The sequence below is a fragment of the Benincasa hispida genome, chromosome 8 (assembly GCF_027475165.1).
Source record: "Benincasa hispida cultivar pf3 chromosome 8, pf3_genome.v1.1, whole genome shotgun sequence".
Taxonomy (NCBI): Eukaryota; Viridiplantae; Streptophyta; class Magnoliopsida; order Cucurbitales; family Cucurbitaceae; genus Benincasa; species Benincasa hispida.
In genome coordinates this window covers 32,500,928-32,522,107 of record NC_143485.1, presented here as the reverse complement: position 1 = coordinate 32,522,107, position 21,180 = coordinate 32,500,928, and the positions used below count along the sequence as shown (strand labels likewise).

General features: G+C 32.9%; 3 long non-coding RNA genes across 5 annotated transcripts; 1 reads left to right on the top strand and 2 right to left on the bottom strand.

Annotated features, from left to right (window-relative positions):
• Nucleotides 1-554: 554 nt before the first annotated feature.
• On the bottom strand, nucleotides 555-3,991 carry LOC120082814 (uncharacterized). Of its 3 annotated transcripts, XR_016531187.1 has the most exons (6): nucleotides 3,596-3,991; nucleotides 3,317-3,458; nucleotides 3,160-3,228; nucleotides 2,299-2,780; nucleotides 1,210-1,240; nucleotides 555-1,109 (listed from the first exon to the last, which is right to left on the bottom strand). It is a non-coding gene; the product is annotated as an uncharacterized LOC120082814 (long non-coding RNA). The 3 variants fall into 3 exon arrangements; XR_016531186.1 differs by having other exon boundaries at nucleotides 555-1,240; nucleotides 3,596-3,989; XR_016531185.1 differs by lacking the exons at nucleotides 555-1,109; nucleotides 1,210-1,240 and having other exon boundaries at nucleotides 2,049-2,780; nucleotides 3,596-3,980.
• A 1,127-nt stretch (nucleotides 3,992-5,118) lies between these two features.
• LOC120082646 (uncharacterized) lies at nucleotides 5,119-7,956 on the bottom strand. The gene is made up of 7 exons (XR_005483238.2): nucleotides 7,746-7,956; nucleotides 7,508-7,642; nucleotides 7,231-7,387; nucleotides 6,573-6,652; nucleotides 6,297-6,362; nucleotides 5,782-6,007; nucleotides 5,119-5,438 (listed from the first exon to the last, which is right to left on the bottom strand). It is a non-coding gene; the product is annotated as an uncharacterized LOC120082646 (long non-coding RNA).
• Nucleotides 7,957-15,240: 7,284 nt separating this feature from the next.
• LOC120083745 (uncharacterized) lies at nucleotides 15,241-19,379 on the top strand. Its single transcript, XR_005483530.2, has 4 exons — nucleotides 15,241-15,521; nucleotides 16,054-16,170; nucleotides 18,576-18,848; nucleotides 19,017-19,379. It is a non-coding gene; the product is annotated as an uncharacterized LOC120083745 (long non-coding RNA).
• Nucleotides 19,380-21,180: the final 1,801 nt, after the last annotated feature.

The following is a 21,180-nucleotide window of genomic DNA, read 5'->3' as shown; positions in this document are numbered from 1 at the left end:
GGACACAAATATATCCATAGTGAGGAGAGTGCATCTATCGAGCTATAATCGTGTGACTTTATAGTTAACAAATAGTGATTAATTTGGTCTAAAGAGTTTTAGCCAATTAATCGGAGCTCATGATCTCTAGGTCCATAAGGTCCCTCTATTAGGTCGTAAAACATAAACACCTTGAATTAATAAATTGAGTGAATTTGGAATGATATCAATTTGAAGTTTTTAAGTTGAAATGTTCGAATTGAAATTAGGGTTTGAAATTATATTTGATATAATTAATTAACGTTTAATTTATCGAAATTAAACGAAATTAGAGATTTTATAATATTTAAATATTGATTTAAATTTTAATTACATGAATCTGATTCATGTTTTAAATTAGGTGTATGATTAATTTAATATTTGATATTAAATTATTATTTAATTAATTAAATATGTTTAATTAATTAAAATTAAATTAATTTCTCTTTTTATTTCAAATTTCATTATTTGAACTTTTTATTTTGGTTTTAATTAATTTTGAATGAATTGAAATTGAAAACAAATGAAAGAGAAAATGGAAATTTGAAAAGAAAGTTGAAGCACCCCACTTTTGTAAAGTAGGAGGTGTTTCCTCCTCAATTATATACCTTACCCACTGAATTCCAGGTGATTAATGTGTCAATGTTGCTGAACTTCAGTGCTTACATGTGAATTAAATATAAAACATCTTCAATTTATAGAGATCATAAGGGTTTTGGCAACTGGAAAAGTTCTTTCTATTGTATTCTTCTTCTTGACAAAAACCTACTTTTTTCCTTCACAAATTCACTCCAATTTGGAGTTTCACCACTCAAATTGAAGGCTAAGAATAGTAGCGAAGATCTCTTGGTGGTTCACTGTTGAATTGGAGCTGAAATCACGTGAAGAGCATCTTGGAATTGAGAGAATTCATCAAAGGTATTTAGTTTAGAAACTCTCTTCTGAAGTTTCTGTTTAACCATGTTTTTAGAACTAAAATTAAATGTAATTAGATTACTTATCGATTTCGTTTGCTTCCGTTGCATGCTTGTATAATGTAACAGAAGGAACTTGAGGTCTTGATCTTGGTAGAAAAAATCTTAAGTTATTTCCTATCCAAAAGTTAAAACAAAGAGATACCAATCAAATGGCAATGAAGAGATAATGAAATCAACCCCCACCCAAAAAAATCAAGTTTAATTTCTTAATTACCTACTGTCCTAAGGGCACGAACTGTTTGGACCTACATAAAACAAATATCCATGAGCTTCACTACAAAAGTATTAGAAATATAAAGGAAAGATTTCATGTCTAAGGAAAGATTTGAACCAAACCACTTTTTTGCAAAATGCACTTTGGACAAAGACCAAATTAAACTACATATAAAAAAAAATTAACCAAGTGATAGACATGCATACAGTTATGTGAACATTGTAATCAAATCCCATTTGAAGTGACCACAAATCTGAAATTAGGTAGTGTCACCCCCACAGTTTAGTGACACAATGTTGCTATCCTTCTTATAGCAATGTCACCTCACCGTTTAGGAGTGACAACAAGTCTTTGATGTTCTCCTTGGTATGGTCAATGGCTAAATCCACACTCAAACTCTTCAAGAACTCTAACTTACCTGTATTTCAAGTGGTTGCAACTTTTGTAGCTCAAAACATATGTTTTGTTATCTGAAGCAGAAACATAATTTGTAGAGAGAGTCAATTATTCATGTGAACGTGAGAGATATAACTTGAATGACTAGGCTTCTATCTCCACCAACGCCGTTGAGAACAAGAAAAATGAAATCCGTCAAAAAAGAAGTCCTTACTCACTGATATTTGTCGAAAAAACCTATTCGTTGTTGGTTCCTTGTTCAAAGAGGTTCAAATTTGGAAAGTACAACATGAGGAAAATAAACTAATCTAAGTTCATCAAGTTTCCATCGACACATGGGGCAATTTATACTTAAGACCAACGATATTAAAATCTAGAAGAAAAATGAAATATGTAAGTAAAATGAACTCAATAAAAACCATTAACAACACAAAAGAAAATTACTTATAAATCCAAGCAAGTAAGCCTATCAAATAGAAAACCCAAATAGTTATACACTTATAAACACAAACGACTCAATGAAAACCATAAACAAAGTTATCAACCTAAGCAAGTAAACCTATGAAAACTAAGAGAAGATACTAATAGAACTCAAATTCATTTGAAAAATGCACAAATATAAACAAAAAAGGACTTATAACAATTAAACACAAACAAGTCAACTTATAATCAGAAAAACTAAAGTTAACTCACTTGGTCTTTCTTGATAAAAGCGTTAACATAGTTGTAGGTGTTGAGTTTTAAGCTAGTTCCTAGGTCTTCCAGATGATCTAAAATTTCAAAGGCAACATTCAAATTTGTCAGACCTAATAAACACATCAGAAAGAACCTTGAAAGTGTGAGAATCAACAGTGGTACTTGGTAATTGAACCTTGAAAGTTTTAACCTCAACTTTGTTGCCTTTTTAAATGTTTGTTTCCACCTCCTATATCTACCTTCTCAACTTCGTTTCTTGCTAGGGGCTCTTAGCCTCTGAACCGAACCTGGTAATTGAATTTATTCCCTCCCATGTTCATTGGGTTTTGGGGAGTTTTCTGTTCTTTCAGTTTTTCTTCTTGTTTATGTTGTAAGAACTTCAACTCTGAACTTCTGATTACTGTAAACCGATGAATTTTGCTACAATTGCATAACAGAGCTTTAAGGGACTGCATAAGCATCTTTCTAAAGACCTCCAACTGCTAACAATGCAAGAGTCAATCTTCTTATTTCAGATATAAGATAATCAAAATTTACATATATTGATGGTAGTATCCCCTCAACTTTTGCAGGTTAACTTCAAAGCGTTCCACTATTTCCTTCCATCATATAAAAATAAACTTATGAATTATTACATTGAGAAGTTTCAACTATTTCATGTTACTTAACATAAAAATCGAAAGTCCATATGTCATAATCAAACCATACTTCGCACAATAATCTAACTCCATTATAACATCCAAAATTCAAATATTCATCGTAATCATAATTAATTCGAAAACGTTAATTCAAACTTAGGAGTTGAAAAAAAAAATCAAAATACACAAACAACAAAACGATTAAAAACCATGGCTATACCTTCGAGACATCTCGAGTGAGTTTCTTCACGGTGTTAGAAAGCGACACGTTCTCTTGCAACAACGTCTCCTGCAAATTGCAATCAGCACAAAAATGCACAATCCAAATCAAAATAAATTACAAATAGCAATCAAACAGCAAAACGAATCAGGAAGACCTTTTCCTGCTCGGTGCAGGTGAGAATTTTGGATTTCTCGGATAAAGTGGCGTCAAGATATTCGATCTGCTCGGCGCTGGAACTTCAATTTCTTAGTGTAAACTGCTGAATTTTGTGATCCGTAGGGAGATAAGTGGTCAGGCTGTAAGATTTTGAGCCAGTTCCATGGGATTTGCTTTAGCACCAGGATTAAAGATAGAGGGAGAAAGGCATCTAGCATCTGATAGATGAAAAAGGCATCTAGCATATAAACGAAAGAAGACGTGAGTTTGTTCTTACCTGAAAATAGAAATCTACTCCATCAAATTGGGTTTCAAGTGTGAGAAACCCTATTTTCTCACTTGGGGGTTGAGGATGTCAAGTTCGTAACCCAGAACTTCCGGTACACCTTCGTTAACGACAAGGTCAAGTGCAGCGCCCGCTTCTACTCCCCTGGCTAGTGCCCCTGAGACGTCGTCGCCATCTAGCTCGCCTGTGAAAGCTCTTGGAAGGACACAGTAAAAAACTCTCAATTTGGAGGGTCAGAGAGAAGGGAAAGTAAAAGAGAAAGAGGGAGGGGATGACAATTTCAATTTTTTCCCGTTCTCCATCAACCACACGCGCGTTTACAAAATTCTTCCATTTCCTTTTTTTTTTTTTTTTTCCAATTTATTTCATAGCTCATTTTAGAAAACGCTATCTCTCAAGGCTATAAAAAAACATTTTTCTTAATATTGTTGGTGTAAAAAATTCTAAAGATCCCAAATGATAATCGCAACCACATCTAGTTCCTTCTTGCTAAGATTGTCTAACATCCAGAACCAATGCATCAATTGCTTGGATTCGTATCCTAAAGCCTAATAACTATTGAGTTATTTAATTATTTAATATCCAATATTATTTATTTAATATCCAATATTATTTTATCTATTATATTAAAAATCAAGGCAATTAAATGTTAAATAGAAGAGAATGTGTTTGATTTACAGGTGGATCATGTTCAAGAAATAATTTAATGGATCTATAATATATGGATAAGGTTAAGGTTGGGTTCTTTTTCCTAGTGACACTATGAATATGACCAATTTTTTTAATTGTTATAAATTGTTTGATCTAAATTGTTCATGTGGAGATATGTGAGTAGGGATATCCTCTTGAGTTAAAATTGGACGGTGAAATACTTAATCTCCCTTTATAAATTTGTCATTGAAGAGATTAATATTTCACATGATTATCATATGTGATTCGATCCCAATCCTAAGTGATGGTTATGAACCCCTTATGAACCCCTTCCTGTGAAGGCTTTTCATTTGATTTGCAGGGTTGAACATGACACTTATATCTAAGTCTATATGTTTTCCATTTCGGAAACTTGATCGAATAGCACTACTACAAAAATAGTGTTTCTTGACGTTTTTTAAATGTCAAGAATCACTTTTCTTGACATTTTAAAAACGTCAAGAAAAGTGACACTTGACATTTAAAAAACATCAAGAAACACTAAAACTTGACATGTTTAAAATGTCAAGAATATGAGTGTTCTTAACAAGGAAAAAACGTCAAGAAATCTTTTAATTTGACAATGAAAAAACGTCGACATGTTAGAAATATCAAGAATATGAGAGTTCTTGACATGTTCAACATGTCCAAGTCTGCTTGTGAATTTTTTAGAAAAATCTGTAATATTGACGTTTTTACCTATAATTGCTCCTGTATTTTGATCCAAACCACATTTGGTATATATATGACATATATTCATCAATTAAATAAACAATACACGCATTTTCAATGTTATATATATCAACCAAATTTCCACCAATATCTTTATAAAAACTTCACTTCTTTAACATTCTCAATATTACAACCTCATAAAGTATTTCTAAGTTAAAAAGAATACGGTAAACCCCATATGAATAATTCCAACATTATAATCAACCCCATATGACAATTTCAAAAGTATAATTATCAACCCCCACATGAATACATTCCTATTGTACAATCAACCCTCATCCCCTCTATGAACAATTTAAAAAAAATTACACCTATCAATCCTGTAAGAAGTAATCCTCGCCAAATCTCGCTCATTATGCTCCTACCTCCACAAGAATAACATAGTTCACCTTGAACTCGTCGCTTTGAGCACCTACATCAACGAAATAATATTACCCATATGGACACTTCCAAAACAATATAAGGAACATAATTGTAACAGTCAACCCAATATGAATTCTTAAGTTTATGCTCCTCTTTTCTTGTTGTTCATCTTTTTATGTATATTAATCTTTGCTGCTTATATAACCATTATTGTTGCTTATAATTTGTTCAGCTTGTATTTAAACTGAATGTAAGAAAACTTTTCTCAAGATGAGAACTAAAAAGAAAGTCAACAACTATCTCACACCCAGCTTTCAGTTCTTTAAACTGATCAAATTTAGGTTGATTCATAATATGAACAATCATTGGAAGAACAAAAGCAGTAGTCTTACTCGAACCAGTTTTTGCTATTCTAATGATATCTCTCCCATAAAGCACAATTGGCATAGCTTGGCACTGTATAGAAGTAGGCTTCTCATACCCTTGCTTTTTTATAGCATTCATAAGTTGAGGGGAAAATCCAGTCTTCAAAGGTTTTAATTGGCTTGGGAACGTCAAAACCCGACACATGAATAGCCAAAATCTTCTGGTAATAAGAAACTTCCTCTTCACTCATCCCTAAAGACGAAATAACACTTCATCAATTTCAGACTTGTGTTCAAGCCTCAACTATGGGTAGATTGTGCTTTCTGGGATAGACGAAATAACTAGCATAATTGTATCCATTAGACAAAATAACTAACACCAATTTCAGGCTTGTGTTCAAGCCTCAATGGACGAAATAACTAGCATAACACTTCAAGCCTCAACCTAGCAATAGACTTGTGTTCACATATTATTGGCATCAAATATGGGTAGATTGAGCTAATTGTATCCATTCAAGCATTTCATACCTCGTTAAACATACCTCTTCATCAATTTCAGGTTGGCCATTAAAACGTAAAAGAACTGGTAAAATGTACGACTCATCATCCTGCAATCATCAAGAAGATGAAACAAAATCATAAAGAAAACTAATATTTGAATTACACTTAAATATGAGTTGATTCCATTCCACCTATTGTCAAATAGTCGTCGAGAAATAATGATTGGCAACCTCAACCAAATTGTTTACATCTTTAAAAAAATATCAATTATTTTCTATTGGTACCCCAACCCCTATCAGTTTCAGTTTGAAACTTACCATGTTCCTGACAAATTCAGATATGGTGCAAGTTCTTCAGCAGTTACAACACCACCGTTGGAGGTGATGTATTGCCCAATCTGCAAATTGGCTCAAAATGTTAGCTTATGTCAATAGTTAGATATATAAAAAACCGAGATTGATTTAATGCCAAAATAGCATCCCCTCCACTGGATTTAAGCATGAGTCCATGACATAGTTTGAGGAAAACATGGAAATATCAATTAAAAAAAGAAAAGAAAAAGAAAAAGAAAAAAAAGTGTTGATCTAGAAAAATTCTGAAATTGTTCATCCATCCAGGGAAACTTTGCATCCGACTTACTACCTTTTCTTTTCTTTTTTTAGTTTCTTTATCCTTGATATAAAGTGTCCCTACAAACTCATTCTAACAAACAGAAAGACCTTGAACATAGCTTCATAACAAACAGGGAGTTTTTCAAGGAAGCAAGACCCCTAATAAAATAAAAAATGAGAAAGTTCATCCGAGAGTGGAAAAAGTTAAAAACAAGAAAAGTAAAACTGAGAACCCCTGAGTTGTATGCATAACTTCAAAACACAAGAATTTGTTAAGGACTAAGAAACTAGAATCACCTTAAATTTTATAAGGGAAAATATTCACAAAATGAAAAAGGAAAATAAAATATTGAAAGTAACGGACCACTGAACACAATCCTCAAATATTCTTAGGCATGATCAGTTTCTCCTTCGATCATGATACCCTCTTCACAAAACCTGAAACTCTGTGATTTCTTAAAGATAACGCTTCCATCCTCCACTTTGTCTTAGGTTTCCACGATCTTGGAGAACAGCCATCTCTATAAAAACAAGACCCTAAAATTTCAAATCGGGCAGAACACAGAAAGGAAAATATAGAGAAAGAAAGAAGACAATTAAAATTAGGGAAAGAAGGAAGGCGAGGAGATAGAGAAGAAAACCTTCGCCAGGTTTGTGAATCAGAAGCATGGAGAATCGATTCATCTAGAGAAAAGCCAGAGGGATCCCCCATGAATAATAATCAGTAATGCTCCAGTGCTTGGTTCTGTAGAGCACGGTGTAGGGCTTCTTCGGGCCTTGAATTGAATTGAAGAAGAAGAAGAAGAAGAAGAAGAAGAAGAAATTGAGAGATCAGAGAAAGAGGAATAATCGAGAAATAATATTGAAAGGGGAAATTACCATTGGCATTGGCGCATTCCATGGCGAGGTCGATATCAGATTTCTGGAAGAATATTGTAAGTGGTTTGGGAATCGGAACGACAAATCGACGGAGAGGAAGCGGCTTTTGAGGGAACTACAGAATTAAACGAAGCTCGAAGCTTGGAACCTCGCACTATTTTTCCGTCAAAACCCGAAGCGTTGCAAGTACAATGCTGTTTGCACGAGGCACATGCGTTTTTCATTTTTTAGCCGTTATAATGCTGTCCTAGATATTCTAGTATTCTTGACGTTTTTAAAATATCAATAAATCATTAATTGAACTTCATTTTTAAAAGTCAAGTACTGTATTTTCCAGAAAAAAGGTACAACTTCTGCTTTTTAAAATAATTCTTGACGTTTTTTCTTTAAAATACTTATTTTTTTGACATTTTTTCATAAAAACGTCAAGTAATTAAAATTACAAACGTCAAAAAAGGTGGTTTTTCTTGTAGTGTAGGGAGCTAAGAATGTAATTTTACAATATTTAATTCCTTCCTTCCTATATAGTGAAATTAGATAAGTAATTCTTTGAATACTGATTTCAAGACTTGAATAATGGAATTCAACTATTAAGAGAATTTCATAGTGCCGTTGTTTTTAATGAATAATTATAATTAATTTAAATGTTACTTTGATTTTATAAATTTAACATGTAACAACAAAAATCATTGATATTGATTCTTGATATACAAAGGTAGAAATTTGAGTAAAACATAGATGTAAATTTACATATAATATTGTCCATCTCAAAGTTAAATAATTTGTGTGGGAATAGTCTATCTTTATGAAATATTGGAGTCTTTTGATACCAATTTCGAAATTTTAGGAATATGTGTGTTTCGTCCTAATTTTTTAAAATGTAGCTTTTTAATTCTTGAATTTTTTAAAAATGTCATCATATTGAAGTAATTTTTTTTATTATTTTAAATAATTATACGACATTTTGATTTTTTTTTTAAATAATAATTTTAGAAATAAGAGATACTTTTTAAAATATTTTTTAATTTAAAACTTAAATAACTTTTTAAGTTTATTATTAAAACCTCGGTGATTAAAAAAAGATATATTTCAAAAATTAAAGTTCAAATACAATTATATTCTTAAAAATCAAAGAATAAAAAGTTAGGTTTCGAAAAAAATTGAGATCAAATATATCTTTTTGAAAATTCGAGGACTAACACGATGGATTTTCCATCATTATGTTTACTAGGATCATGTTTTTCTGTGCACATTGAAAAGGAGAAATCATTTTCTTATGTTGTTATGTCTACTATTTACTGTACTAATTAAGAATTCATTGATGCAATAATCTCTTATATATTTGTCTTGCATCTAAAAATCACCTAATTTTGTGTTTGTCCAAGGAGTTGAAAAGGGAGAAGTATAGTCGGCTTTCATGGCTTGGAGATCTATTTTAGATAATTTTGTTATCAGATATGAGTGTCTGCGTTTTCTGAATCCTGAAAGGAAAGGTCCCAAAGTTATTATGCAATAAAATTAGGTTTATGAATGGACCTTTCTAGAGAAAATCATGATAGCCTTGGGGATTTTCAAATTTTGTATGGTAAATTCTTTTAATTTATATTTGGGGATGCCTTCTTTTTCTCGAAATAAAAGTTGGGATCTCCGTAGTGTTAAGGAGAAAGTGTTGAAAGCTCTTCAAGAAAATCCTTAGTAAGAGTGTGATGTAGGCCATTCTGACGTACGTGATGGGGTTTTTCAAACTTCCGGTGAGTTTCTATAAGGAGTTAATGCAGATCGCGGCCAGGTTCTGGTGGGGTTTGAGTCTGGACGATAGGAAAATCCATTAGGCTTTGTGGGAGAAGTTGTATCTTCTGAGGCAGGAAGGAGGTTTAAACTTTCAGAATCTGGTTACGTTTAACCATGCTCTTCTAGCAAAGTTGGTCTGTGATTGAATCAAAAAGGTGTCGAGTCCTTTTGATCATATCAAATAAAGTTCTGTTCCTTCCTTAATTATGCAATAGTGAAAGTACGAGTTGAATCCATAGAAAACCTTTGTGTTTCTTAGATAGGCTGTCTATAACCCCAAGGTAACCATGGGGGAGGGAGGTTTGTTGATGGTAAATGTTTGAACGAGAGTAAGAGAGAGATTTGTGAGAATTAATAATGAAAAGATCTAGGTTTGATGTGATGTTTTCCCAATTCTAATTGATCATTGAACTCTAGATCGACCTTCCTTGCTTAAGCCCAACCAAAATGATTAGAATCCTAATCAATAGTCCTAATTATCTAATTAACCGATACGCATTGAAGAATCCATTCTAAGTATTTGAACTAATCGCATTAAGCTAGGGGAATACGCTCGATGAACAAATCAATTTATAATCGCCTAAAGTCATTCAGTATGGTTTTACATCAAAGTTGATTAAAGCAATACTTACAATAAGCAAGTTAATCCAACCATTTGCTTCCCTATAATTTATTACCTTAATCAAGGATAAATCTAAAGCATGGAATTACACAATCAAGCATTGCTTATCAATCAATAATCAAAATAATGCAACTCATGATCAATAAATTCAAAGTAAAACCCATAATCAATAGTGTTTGAACAATTTACAATGAAGGACAAGTCTCATAATTAATCTAAAAAGGGAAAAGCTATCTAACCCATGTTAGAAAACTAACTTCTAACCACTAATCATCATTCAAATCAATGAACAATAATTGATGGAAGTCCCAATGGAAGATATAAGGAAGAACATATAAAAATGGCCAACATGATAGAGAGAAACTATGAAATTTTGTTTGGTTCGGTCGAAGAGACCCTAAATCGCAAGAAGAAAAGTATTTATAAAGACGAGCAGGCGTCGCAGTGCTAAAGGGAGCACAGACCCTATTATCAAAGTGCAACACTAGCGCACATGTCGCTTGTCCATCTACGTAGCGCTGCAACATTGCCTTTAGTTCCCAAATGATATGCTCGCGAAAAAAAGCACCAGGCGTGATGTCGCTTCATTTCTCTAGGGGCATTTTGGTAATTTTGCTTTCTTATTTCTCCATTGATGCATTAGAGCTCCATTTTGATTCATTTTGATCCATTTTGATCCTAGTACCATTTCGACTCTAATGCTCCACTCTACCTCTTATATGATCGATAACGTAAAATCACTAAATAAGTACATAAACTAGAGAATGATCCCGATCTAAGTAGAGCGAGATTGCACAAATTTAAAGCTATCACTCTGGCAATTACTTTGTAACCCGAATTCCCTGTTGGCTAAACAGCTGAAAAGACACTATTTTGCTCGATCAAACCTGTTGAGATCCAAGGTCTCGCCCCAAATTTCTCTCTCCTAGAGGTGGTTAACATGGGGTTTAAAGTTTTTGATGTTGGGATTTGTGCCATAAGTCTCGTAATTTATTATTTAATTAATTAAATTATTAATTATGCAATATTGATTTATCCATTAACCAAAAAATCTAAGGTTATTATATGTAACTTTGAACAGTATGTAGTTGACATACGAGGTGGATCATGTTCAAGAAATAACCTAAAGGTCTATAGTATCCTTGTGACAATATAGATACGATCTACTTTGTAATAGTCCTAAATGATTTGATCCAAACCATTTATGTGGAGACATGTGAGTGGAGGTATCGTATACAAAGAGTTTGTATAAGATCGTGAAATAATTAATCTCTCTTTGTAAATCCGTTAATTGATGAGATTTATATTTCACATGATGATCATATGCAACTCAATCCTAATCCTAAGTAATTTATGAACTTCTATCTATGAAGTCAGTCTTTTGATTTGTAAGGTGAGAGTGGCTTGAGTTGCCAACTTAATAAACCTACCATTTTGAGGACTTGACTAAATGGGGAGCTGAAAACATAACTTCACAAGATTGAATTCGCTCCTTCCCACATAATGTAAGTTGATGAGTAGTTTCCTTAAATGTTGATTTCAGGTCTTGAACAAGGGGCTTTACCCTTCCCCTGGCCCGAGAGGGACTTAGTTTATGGTTTTACCATGAGCAAATTACTCATTAGAGGAATCGGTGGTACTTAAAGAAAATAGGTAATTATAGGGGTGAAATGGACATTTTGACTCAGCTGTAATTATGAACAACTCGTAAAGGATGAACTTACTTATACTGATTATATCCATGGACACAACTTGTCCTATAGTGCATAAGACTTTAACTATAGGTCTATAGTGGTTTGCCTTGTACTTAAATAAATGTTAAATTAATTAAAGAGTTTAATTAATTAATCTTGTATTATAATTGGAACTTATAATCTATAGGTCCTTAAAATTCCCTTGCCAACAAGAATCAAATATGTTGAAAGAAAATTTTGAAATATTCAAATTTATATGGGAAAATATTAATTGTATTGGATACAATTAAATACATATTTTATTATAAAGTTTATTTGGATGAGATTTAAATTATAGCTTTATAATATGGAGAATTATTTTATTTGAATATGATTCAAATAATTAATTATTTTTTAATGAGATTAAATTAAAGAAAATCTATAGAAGATAAATACTTAAATATGATTAGAATATTTTAAATCTTTTAATATGAGATATTAAATGGAAAGATATTTTTTATTAGATATTATTGAATATTGAGAATTCTCCTAATAGGATTAGGAATGACCCACTAGAGATCTAAATAGGGCCCTATGGAACCCTCATTGAAATCACTTCTACACTTTACAACATAATCTTTACAGTTATTCTATAGAGAATTTTCTCCTAAAAAATTCTCCCAATTTTTAGAGAAGTGTTTTCTAAAAATTGTTCTTCCCTATTCCCTCTCATCTTTTAAGAGTGGTTCTCCCAAATCGAATCGAGTCATAGCAAGGAAGATCTCGTAGACAGTTGTGGATCGGTAAAGGTATGATGCTTAACTTTCTGTTTATTTTTGCATTATTAATTTTACCAAAAAAATCAAAGAATGTGATCATACGCTTCCGTCAGGATTCAAATCCCTTCTGTTGAAGATAGGAATTAGGAAGGAGGTGGGAGTGGGATCTTTGAGTCGGATTTTCAACAATTTGTGGATCCTACGTCCAACCTATCTTTGGCCTATTACCCTCAATTTTGGAGATTCTGCTTTAGTTGTGGCTGATGTATTGGATTTTGGGAATTAGTGGGATGTAGATTAAGTCAAAAACTTGTTTCTCCCTGTTGATTGGAATGTTTTTGTTAGTATCTTAGTGTATAGTGCTTTGGATTTGGATAGGTAGATCAAGCATTCTGATAACACTACAAGAAATACTTCTTTTTATAGCTTTTTATTATACCATTTTTGTAAGTTAGGCTATGAAAGAGTGGGGAAAAAAATCCTAAAAGAAAGGAAAAAAAAGGCGAAAGAATAAAAATGAATGGGTGCTCACAATCCCGCTTTAACATTTCGAATTCCTCCTCATCATTTCTAATTTTTATTTTTCCCATCTTGCCCTAATCTTGATTGTCTTTCTTCCTTGTCTTAATTTCCTCTCTTCCTTTTGATTTATACTCTCCTCGAGATTAAGGAGACAAATATTTGAAGCACTTTTTGGTTTTGAAAAGGAATGAGTGTGTGAAAATGTGTCGATTAGGTGAATGAAGTGAGTAAATGATAACACCAAAAATGTGTTATTTTCCTCTGCTTAATTCTAGGTCGTTACTAAGTTTAATGTGTTTATTGGATGATTTTGTAGGTATTGAGCATCTTGGAGGTAGAATCAGTCGTTACGAGCTATGTGGGGTTAATTTGGAACAATTAGGAGCTAATTTGAGAAATCGGACTTCAAAGGGACATGAACGGACGAAAACACCCCTAGATGGAGTGTTGCGCAATAAGGCAGTAGATATCTATGTTGGACAAAACAAGGCAGCGTTACAACGCGTCAAACATTATGAACACGCACGTGCAAGGCAGCGTTGCAACGTTGTGACCTTGCCCTATATATATGTTCTTCCCTTTAGGTCAGAAAGACTCTACCCACCTTCAACCTCCAGTCGATTTTTTCCCTCTATTCCCTCTTCCACTTTGTATTTTGGATGTTTCTTTAGTAGTTAATCGAGTAATGTCGGATTGTAGCTAAGTCTCGTTGATGATGATAAGTCTCGCTAAGAATGAAAGTCTTGCTAGTTTTGTGCTTAGTCTCGCTTATGAGGGTAGTCTCACTCATGAGGATGGTCTCACTAGTGAGGTTCTTGCTGGTGATGGTCTCGCTAGTGTGGTCTCGCTAGTGTTGATCTCCCAGTGATGATCTCGCTAGTAGTAATATTGCTAGTGATGATCTCGTTGATGAAGGTCTCGCTAGTAAACAAACTATTTTAAGCATCTTGATTGGAATTCTAAGGAATCTAACAACGAATTATGTTGTTTCGGGATAAGAGGAGCTAGAAGAAGCCTACAAACTATTAAGAGCCCAGACGAGTAGTGAGTGACTAAAATGTTTCCGAAGTTTTATGCATATGAAAGTTCATGCATTTCCAATGGAATTTCATACTAAAGTTTATGTGTTTTCCAAACAACTACAAATTATGCATATGGCACATGAAATTACATAGCATATCCAAAGTAAGATGTTTAAAGCTATGTAAAGTATTATACTTGTTTAAACGCATGCTAAGGTTGAATGTTCAATATTTCAAAAGCTAATATTCCTAATTTACGAAGCATACATACAAAAATGTGACAACGTTTTATGATGAAAATTATGTTATGCTTTAACCTCTATGAGAAGATACCTCGGTAATAGTACCTAAGGTGTTGACCGTACTTAGTAAACTCCACGTACACGTACCCAAGACATGACTTAATGAGGCCGAAGTATGGGTCTCATGGCCATACAAAGGACGTTGGGAGCTTCAGCTATGAACATTCGTTCTTAACTAAGGTTTAACGGTACTTTTCAAAAGTAGGATGCTATGTTTTAAGGTATGATTTTACCAAGTTACTTGTGAATGATTTCAGTATGGTTTATGTGATTAAATTTCAAGAAGCATGAACTGTTCTACTTTTCTTGAGTCACTTATTGGGCAACTAGTTTATAGTTTTCCCATGTTTTCACTTCCCATGTAGCAGATTCCTCGAGGTTGATCCTGCTACTGCTTGCCACTGACAGACCCGACTAGTTGGAAGAACTTAGGTTAATGGTTTATACTGATGTACACATGATGTGGGGAAGTCAGGGTTTTGCTAGTATAATTTGGGCCAGTTGTAAATACGATATCTGTAAATATTGTGTTATGGTATGATAAACGTGTGGATGTATGAAAGTTGATGTTGGACATTCCTAATGTGAATCCATTGTATAAGTTAATAATGTTTCATCAGGTTGGCACTTCAAGAGTTAAGTAAGTAAGTAAAGTTAGTAAGTACTGATGAAAGGGCTAAAGGTAGTAAGTATTGGTGAAAGGGGAGCAGGTGTGATAGAAGTGCCATGGGCCCAATTTTTGTATTCGAGGATTTAAAAATAGATCTGGGATTGAGAAAAAATCATGCACATATGGTTTTGAGAATGAAGCTCGTTTGAGGTCTCAAATGGCTCCCAGGTCCGGCGGTGTCTCAGTACCCAATTTTTGTATGCTACTTCCACCGAAATCTCACTTCTCAAAACAGAGGAAGAAGCTCTCGTAAGCTGTAGAAGAAAAAAATCTTCAGTCATGTCAAATGAGGAGCACCACTTCGTACCAAGGCCGACGTCGGAGCCTCCAATACCTACCAAAACAGGTCAAAACTATCCGGAAGAACGGCTACATCATCGAACCATCCATGCAAGGTGATTTGGTGTTATTGTTTATCATTTCTTGTGTTTCTTCATTGGATCCAGCTTTCAGATACTGTTGTTTGCCCTTTGATCTGTTTTGTTTGTTTGTTTGTTCTTTATTTTCTGTTTCCATCGTTGAGGAATTTTATTTGTGATCTGTGTTTAATTTTTGTTCATGATCGAGGAATCTAGGCTCTGATTATTTCTTTGGTGCTTGATTGAGTCTTTTATTGTTAGGGCTTCGTTATTGTTTGTTTATTTGATGGTTTTGGGGAAATTATCTTATCAAACGCGAAGGCTATAGCTCTGCAACTTACTGTTTCTTTGTTGTTGTGTTGAGATCCGATTGTGGGAACTTGTGATTACGGATTTTTTTTTTTTTAATTTGTTATAAGATTTTTTTTTGTCTTGCTGATGATTTTATTTAGGATTTTAGTATACTAAAATGATATAATTAACATATTGAGGAATGTACTATTGATTTTTATTGTTCACTTTCTGAATACATTGATTCTCCTAAAGCATTTTAGAAAAACAAATTCAGGTAAAAAAGGGTATGAAGTTATGGTCCAAGGTGGAGTTATTGATGACTTGGCGAGGCATATTCCAAAAAATCACATTGAAGTACTTGATAAAACAAGGAAATGAGAGGCTAGAGCTGGTTAGTCTTTTATGCTTACTGCTAATTTTGATGCATGTAGTTATATTAAAGAATAGTTGGTATTACCTTTTTGTGTCTAGTAATATTAAACATCGACTGCCTTCTCAATCTGATTTCTCATGGAAATGACCCAATCGATCCAATTTTATCTCATCACTTAATTGCACCGACAGGACATGATTTCCACACATATCATGCCTACTACCAATATCGGCAGAGGGGGTATGGTATTAACTGTGTGTACAAGGTTTGTGTTCGTGGTCGTCTCTTCAACAAGAATATGTTAAAAACATACATTCCATTACCATACTTGTACTGTTGACTATCATATGCATCTTTCTATTGAAGTTTAAACAGTCAAAATTTCTGTATTAAGAATGATTGCATTTGAGTTTTTGTGAACTTGAAGAAGATTTTTTCAGCTAAGTGAATTGCAATAGCACTAGAGGGATTTAACTCTTGATGTCACTTCTCATTGAATGTTCGTTGATGACTATGGAAAACATGGAAGAAGGGAAAACGCCATTTAGAATTTTCTACACTAACAAGCACTTCCCCCAGCTTTGTTTTTCTGTTCCTGTGTGCAACATACATTACAAATAATTACACACTTCATTTATTTGCTTTCTATCATTAGCGAATATCATATCTTTGTATAGGATTTGTGAAGGTTTAATGGCATTGGTAGAGATATACTTGGAATTTGAAAATAGACATGTTAAAAAATTTGAAATGTCAGTTGGAAGTGGATTCCTCTATTTTTGTGAGTTTTTATTATTGACTTAAAATTTGAAACTGTGCATCTCTATATGGGTTTGAAGAGGGGGAGAGAATTGAGGTTGGTGAATGCAATATACAAAAAGGTTGGTGGAAATGTTTGAAATCATCTTGGATGAGATGTATTTGTGATATTTATGTCAAAATTTAAACCTTTGAATACAAGAATAATATTTGTGATGTTTGTTATCAATATGAGTTAATGTTTTAAAAAACTATGTCTCTTATAAGAGAAAACACATTAAAAGCCGAACAATGAAGTTTATGCCGAGCAAGCTGAACTTTGGAGTAATAATTATTTATTTAACCTTTTGGAATTAGTTAGCAAGCTGATGCCTTTGTTTCTTGCGCTATTCTGTATTCTGTTTTAGTTTTTCCTTGCACTATTTTGTGTTCTCTTTGTTTCTTTCCATGGTATGGAATTGACTAAGAAGATTTCCCCTTACAATAGTAGCTAGACATATTCCATGAATGTTGTTGACTTATTCCCTTAAATAACTTGGTTTGTCTTACGTTGTTGGAGATGTGTGTAAGGAAGCTTGATGTTTGCTCAGTTAAAGTGTGAGGTTGAAGGAGATGGCAGACTCACGCGGGAAGTCGAAGTGCTCGTTGTCGTTTGAAGAGGTATACAACGGGACAGTAAACGATAGTACTGGAGAGGTAGACGATAACGTCAACAGGTAGACGATAGTGTCAAGAGGTGGACGATAGCACTTAGACAAGGTAAACGATAGCGTCAAGAGATAGACGATAGCGTTTAGAGGAGGTAGACGATGATGTCTGAAGGAGGTAGACGATAGCGTCAAGAGATAGACGATATCATGTAGATGATGATGTCAGGAGGTAGACGATAGATGATATCGTGTAGACGATAGCGTCATGAGGTAGATGATAGTATCAGAAAAGGTAAACGATAGTTTCAATCAGGCAGACGATACACGACAGTGGCAAGCCAACTTTTCCTTTATAATTTCTTGTATATGAAATGTACATAGGTGTTTGTATTTATACAATATGGAATCCCTAATTTGGGAATGCAAGAATAACTCAACAAAAGAGGTTAGACACTTGTTGTAACCATCTTATTCTTTTGGTAAATCCTATTCTTCTGGTAAAGAGGTAAGACTGTAATTTATGAAGTCTTGCACTGGTGACGAAGCTGCTGAGTGGATTTTCCTTTGGTAACGTGGCTGACTGTGTTTGCATCCTTAACATGCTCTAGATTATGAGTTGGTTTGTTTTTTGTTTCCAAATTGTTTTCTTATATTTTGATAGCTAGATTTTTTAAAAACCCTTCAACCATTGCACAAAATTATTTTGATATGGCTAGTTTGGGTATTAAGTTTGAAGTTGTTTGTACTTAGAAAAACAAAGTTGATGATATTCATTTTATGTAAATTTAGTATGTTAGCCATGTTAGAGCCAATGTAAAGTTAAAGAACCTTATTGAATTGTCTAAGTTACCGTCATTGAGATAATAATCTTATTGAATTTCCTAAGTAAAGTTAAAGATGATGAGGCTGCTCTGTTAGGATACTTGCAATATCAGCTTTTGCAAAGTTGCATAGTTCATCAATTGAAACAAAGTTGCAAAGTTGTATAATTTTGTTTTGTAATTATTTTTGTAGGTGAATGAAATGAGGCTCTGCATATGGATGGAGATACAACTCACTAGGATTTATGTTGAAAGTGAAATATCTAATTTATGTGTAGTTTTTATTTTTCTATGAATTAGGAGTAGACATGAATTGAGGTGCTTTGTTCAGAAATCCAACTTCTTAATAAGTGGAGACCAAGAACGGGTAAGGAATCTATCTAAATGTTTGGATGGATCTCTGAGTTTATGCTCACATATGAAGATAGAGAGGGGGATTGGATGCTAGTTGAGATGTTCATTGGGGGTATGTTATTTTTTATTCTAAATCTAATTTCTATGTTTTAGAATTATATGTTCAGGTTAAGATTTCTTGGTTATGTGGTTTCTTCAAAATTGTAACATTTGTTGTCTGATTTGGTTGAGGTGTAGAAGACATTTTTTTGTTGAGAATCAAATCTTTGGTCATCTGCAGATCTTGAAGTTTCTTTGGGGTTTCGATGTTCACCACTTTCAAAAGGGAAGATGAATGGTTTTGAAGATCACTTTGAACAGAAAAGGAAGAATGCTTCTGCAATGATACTCCATTGATTTTTCCTTACGAATGAGGATCTTGGAGGGATCTTGAAGACCCTATCATTAGCTGTGTCTGTTTTTTTTTTTTTTATTTTTTTTTATTTTTTTTTATTTTATAGGTGTCCATCAAAATGTACAAATCAACCTTCAAAAGAAATTTCCATTGGGAGATCAAGAAAATCTTAAGAATTAATAGTGAACAAAGAAAGCTTGCAAAATATTTTATTTACTTACAAAAATAAACATGAAAGATATATTACTTTATTTTGTATCATTTATATACTTTGTTCTAGGAAATGATTATATATATATTTTTGTAATGTTAATAGATTTATAAAACTTCAATTAAGAATGAAAGTCTTTGTATTTAATGTGTTAAGTATTTAATATGTGGCTCGAGTCACGAGTTTATTTTTAACACAAATATGAAGAATTATATACAAATTATTCTTGTTGAGAAAAAAAAATTGTACCTTTTATAGCATGAGCAAAGTTATAACAAAATTTATATAGTGAAAAAAAGTGCTATCAAAAGATTATTCTAGTAATTATAGCTATTAGAAAAGTCTAAATAACTTTACTATTGTGTGAGATTAAAGCTATGAATAGTATATTATAGCGGTAAAAGAGTGCTATTATAAGTTAAAGATAGCGTATTATTTTAGATATATAAACATACTATAGCTTTAATAAAAGATGCTATAAAATGTTTTTATAGGAAAGTAAATAAGCTATATCTTCATACTTTATTATAGCATCCAATATAACTCTACAAAAACGCTATAAGAAGTCTCAGACTTTTAATAACATGGTCTGTCAGGACCTTCGAAAAAAGCTATAAAAGGTCTTTTATAGCCTTTTTCGTTAGCTATCATATCCGTTATTTCTTGTAGTGCAAGTGGGATAGGTATTCTGTTAAGAGTGGATATAGAGTTGCTCAAGAGCTTAGAGAATCTCATCATTCTTCGAGTGGTTCGGTTATTCCAATTGGTGGAAGAAGGTTTGGAATGCAAAGATTCCAAGTAAGGTGAAATATTTTTTGTGGAGAATTTTCCATAATTACCTACCAACTTGTCTAAAACTCACATTGCCGACATGTTGATGTCTTCTCTAGTTGCCTGTTGTATAGAGTGGATGTCGAATCTGTGCAACATGTAATATTTTGTTATCCTAGTCCAACGTGTGGTGTTCAAGATTATGATAGACAATGATAGTTGTCTATCATTGTCTATCTTAAAACGTGTAATAGACAGTGATAGACAACTATCATTGTCTTTCAATGATAGACAGTGATAGTGTTCTATCTTTCTATCTTAGAAACTGATAGTAACTTCTTGCTTGGTTTTTTTTATAGTGTTGTTATATAATGTTATGTTTATATATAGTTTATATATATATATATATATATATATATATATTTGCATATCATTGATTAATGGTGATAGTGATAGTGGTCTTCACTGTCTATTTATACTCTATTTATAGTTTTTTGCTCTAGTAGATCGGTTGTGCTAGTTCTAAAATGTTTATTGCTTTGATAGATTAGTTTTGTTAGTTCCATCTTTTTACTCAATTAGAATGATAATGTTAAATAATGGAAGGTCAAGAGATACACTAAGTGATAAAACACTACCATTGTCTATCATCGGTAGACACTAATAGTAGTTTATCATTGTCTACTATTAATATTCTTTCTTACAATAATTTCAGATTGTTGAAGATAAGGGCAAGCGTTAAAGGTTTAGAATAAAAAATGTTAAATGATAGTCCCCTTGAGAATGTAAGGCCAAAAAGACAACAAAAACCAACAAGAAAGGCAGTGGACAAGAATATAAAGAAAATCTCTCCAAAGAAGAAACTTGAAATGAAGGACAAGGAAGTTTCCACAAACAAGACAACGACGCGAGTCATTGATGGACAGTGCTCCAAGCTTTAACTTTAAGATTTCTCTAACTACAATCTCAATCTTAATTTTGATCGTAGAATTAAATTTTTATAAATTGTAAAAAAAAATTTCTACTTGTTGACAATCAACTCTCTTGAAATTTATAATAGATATTGTT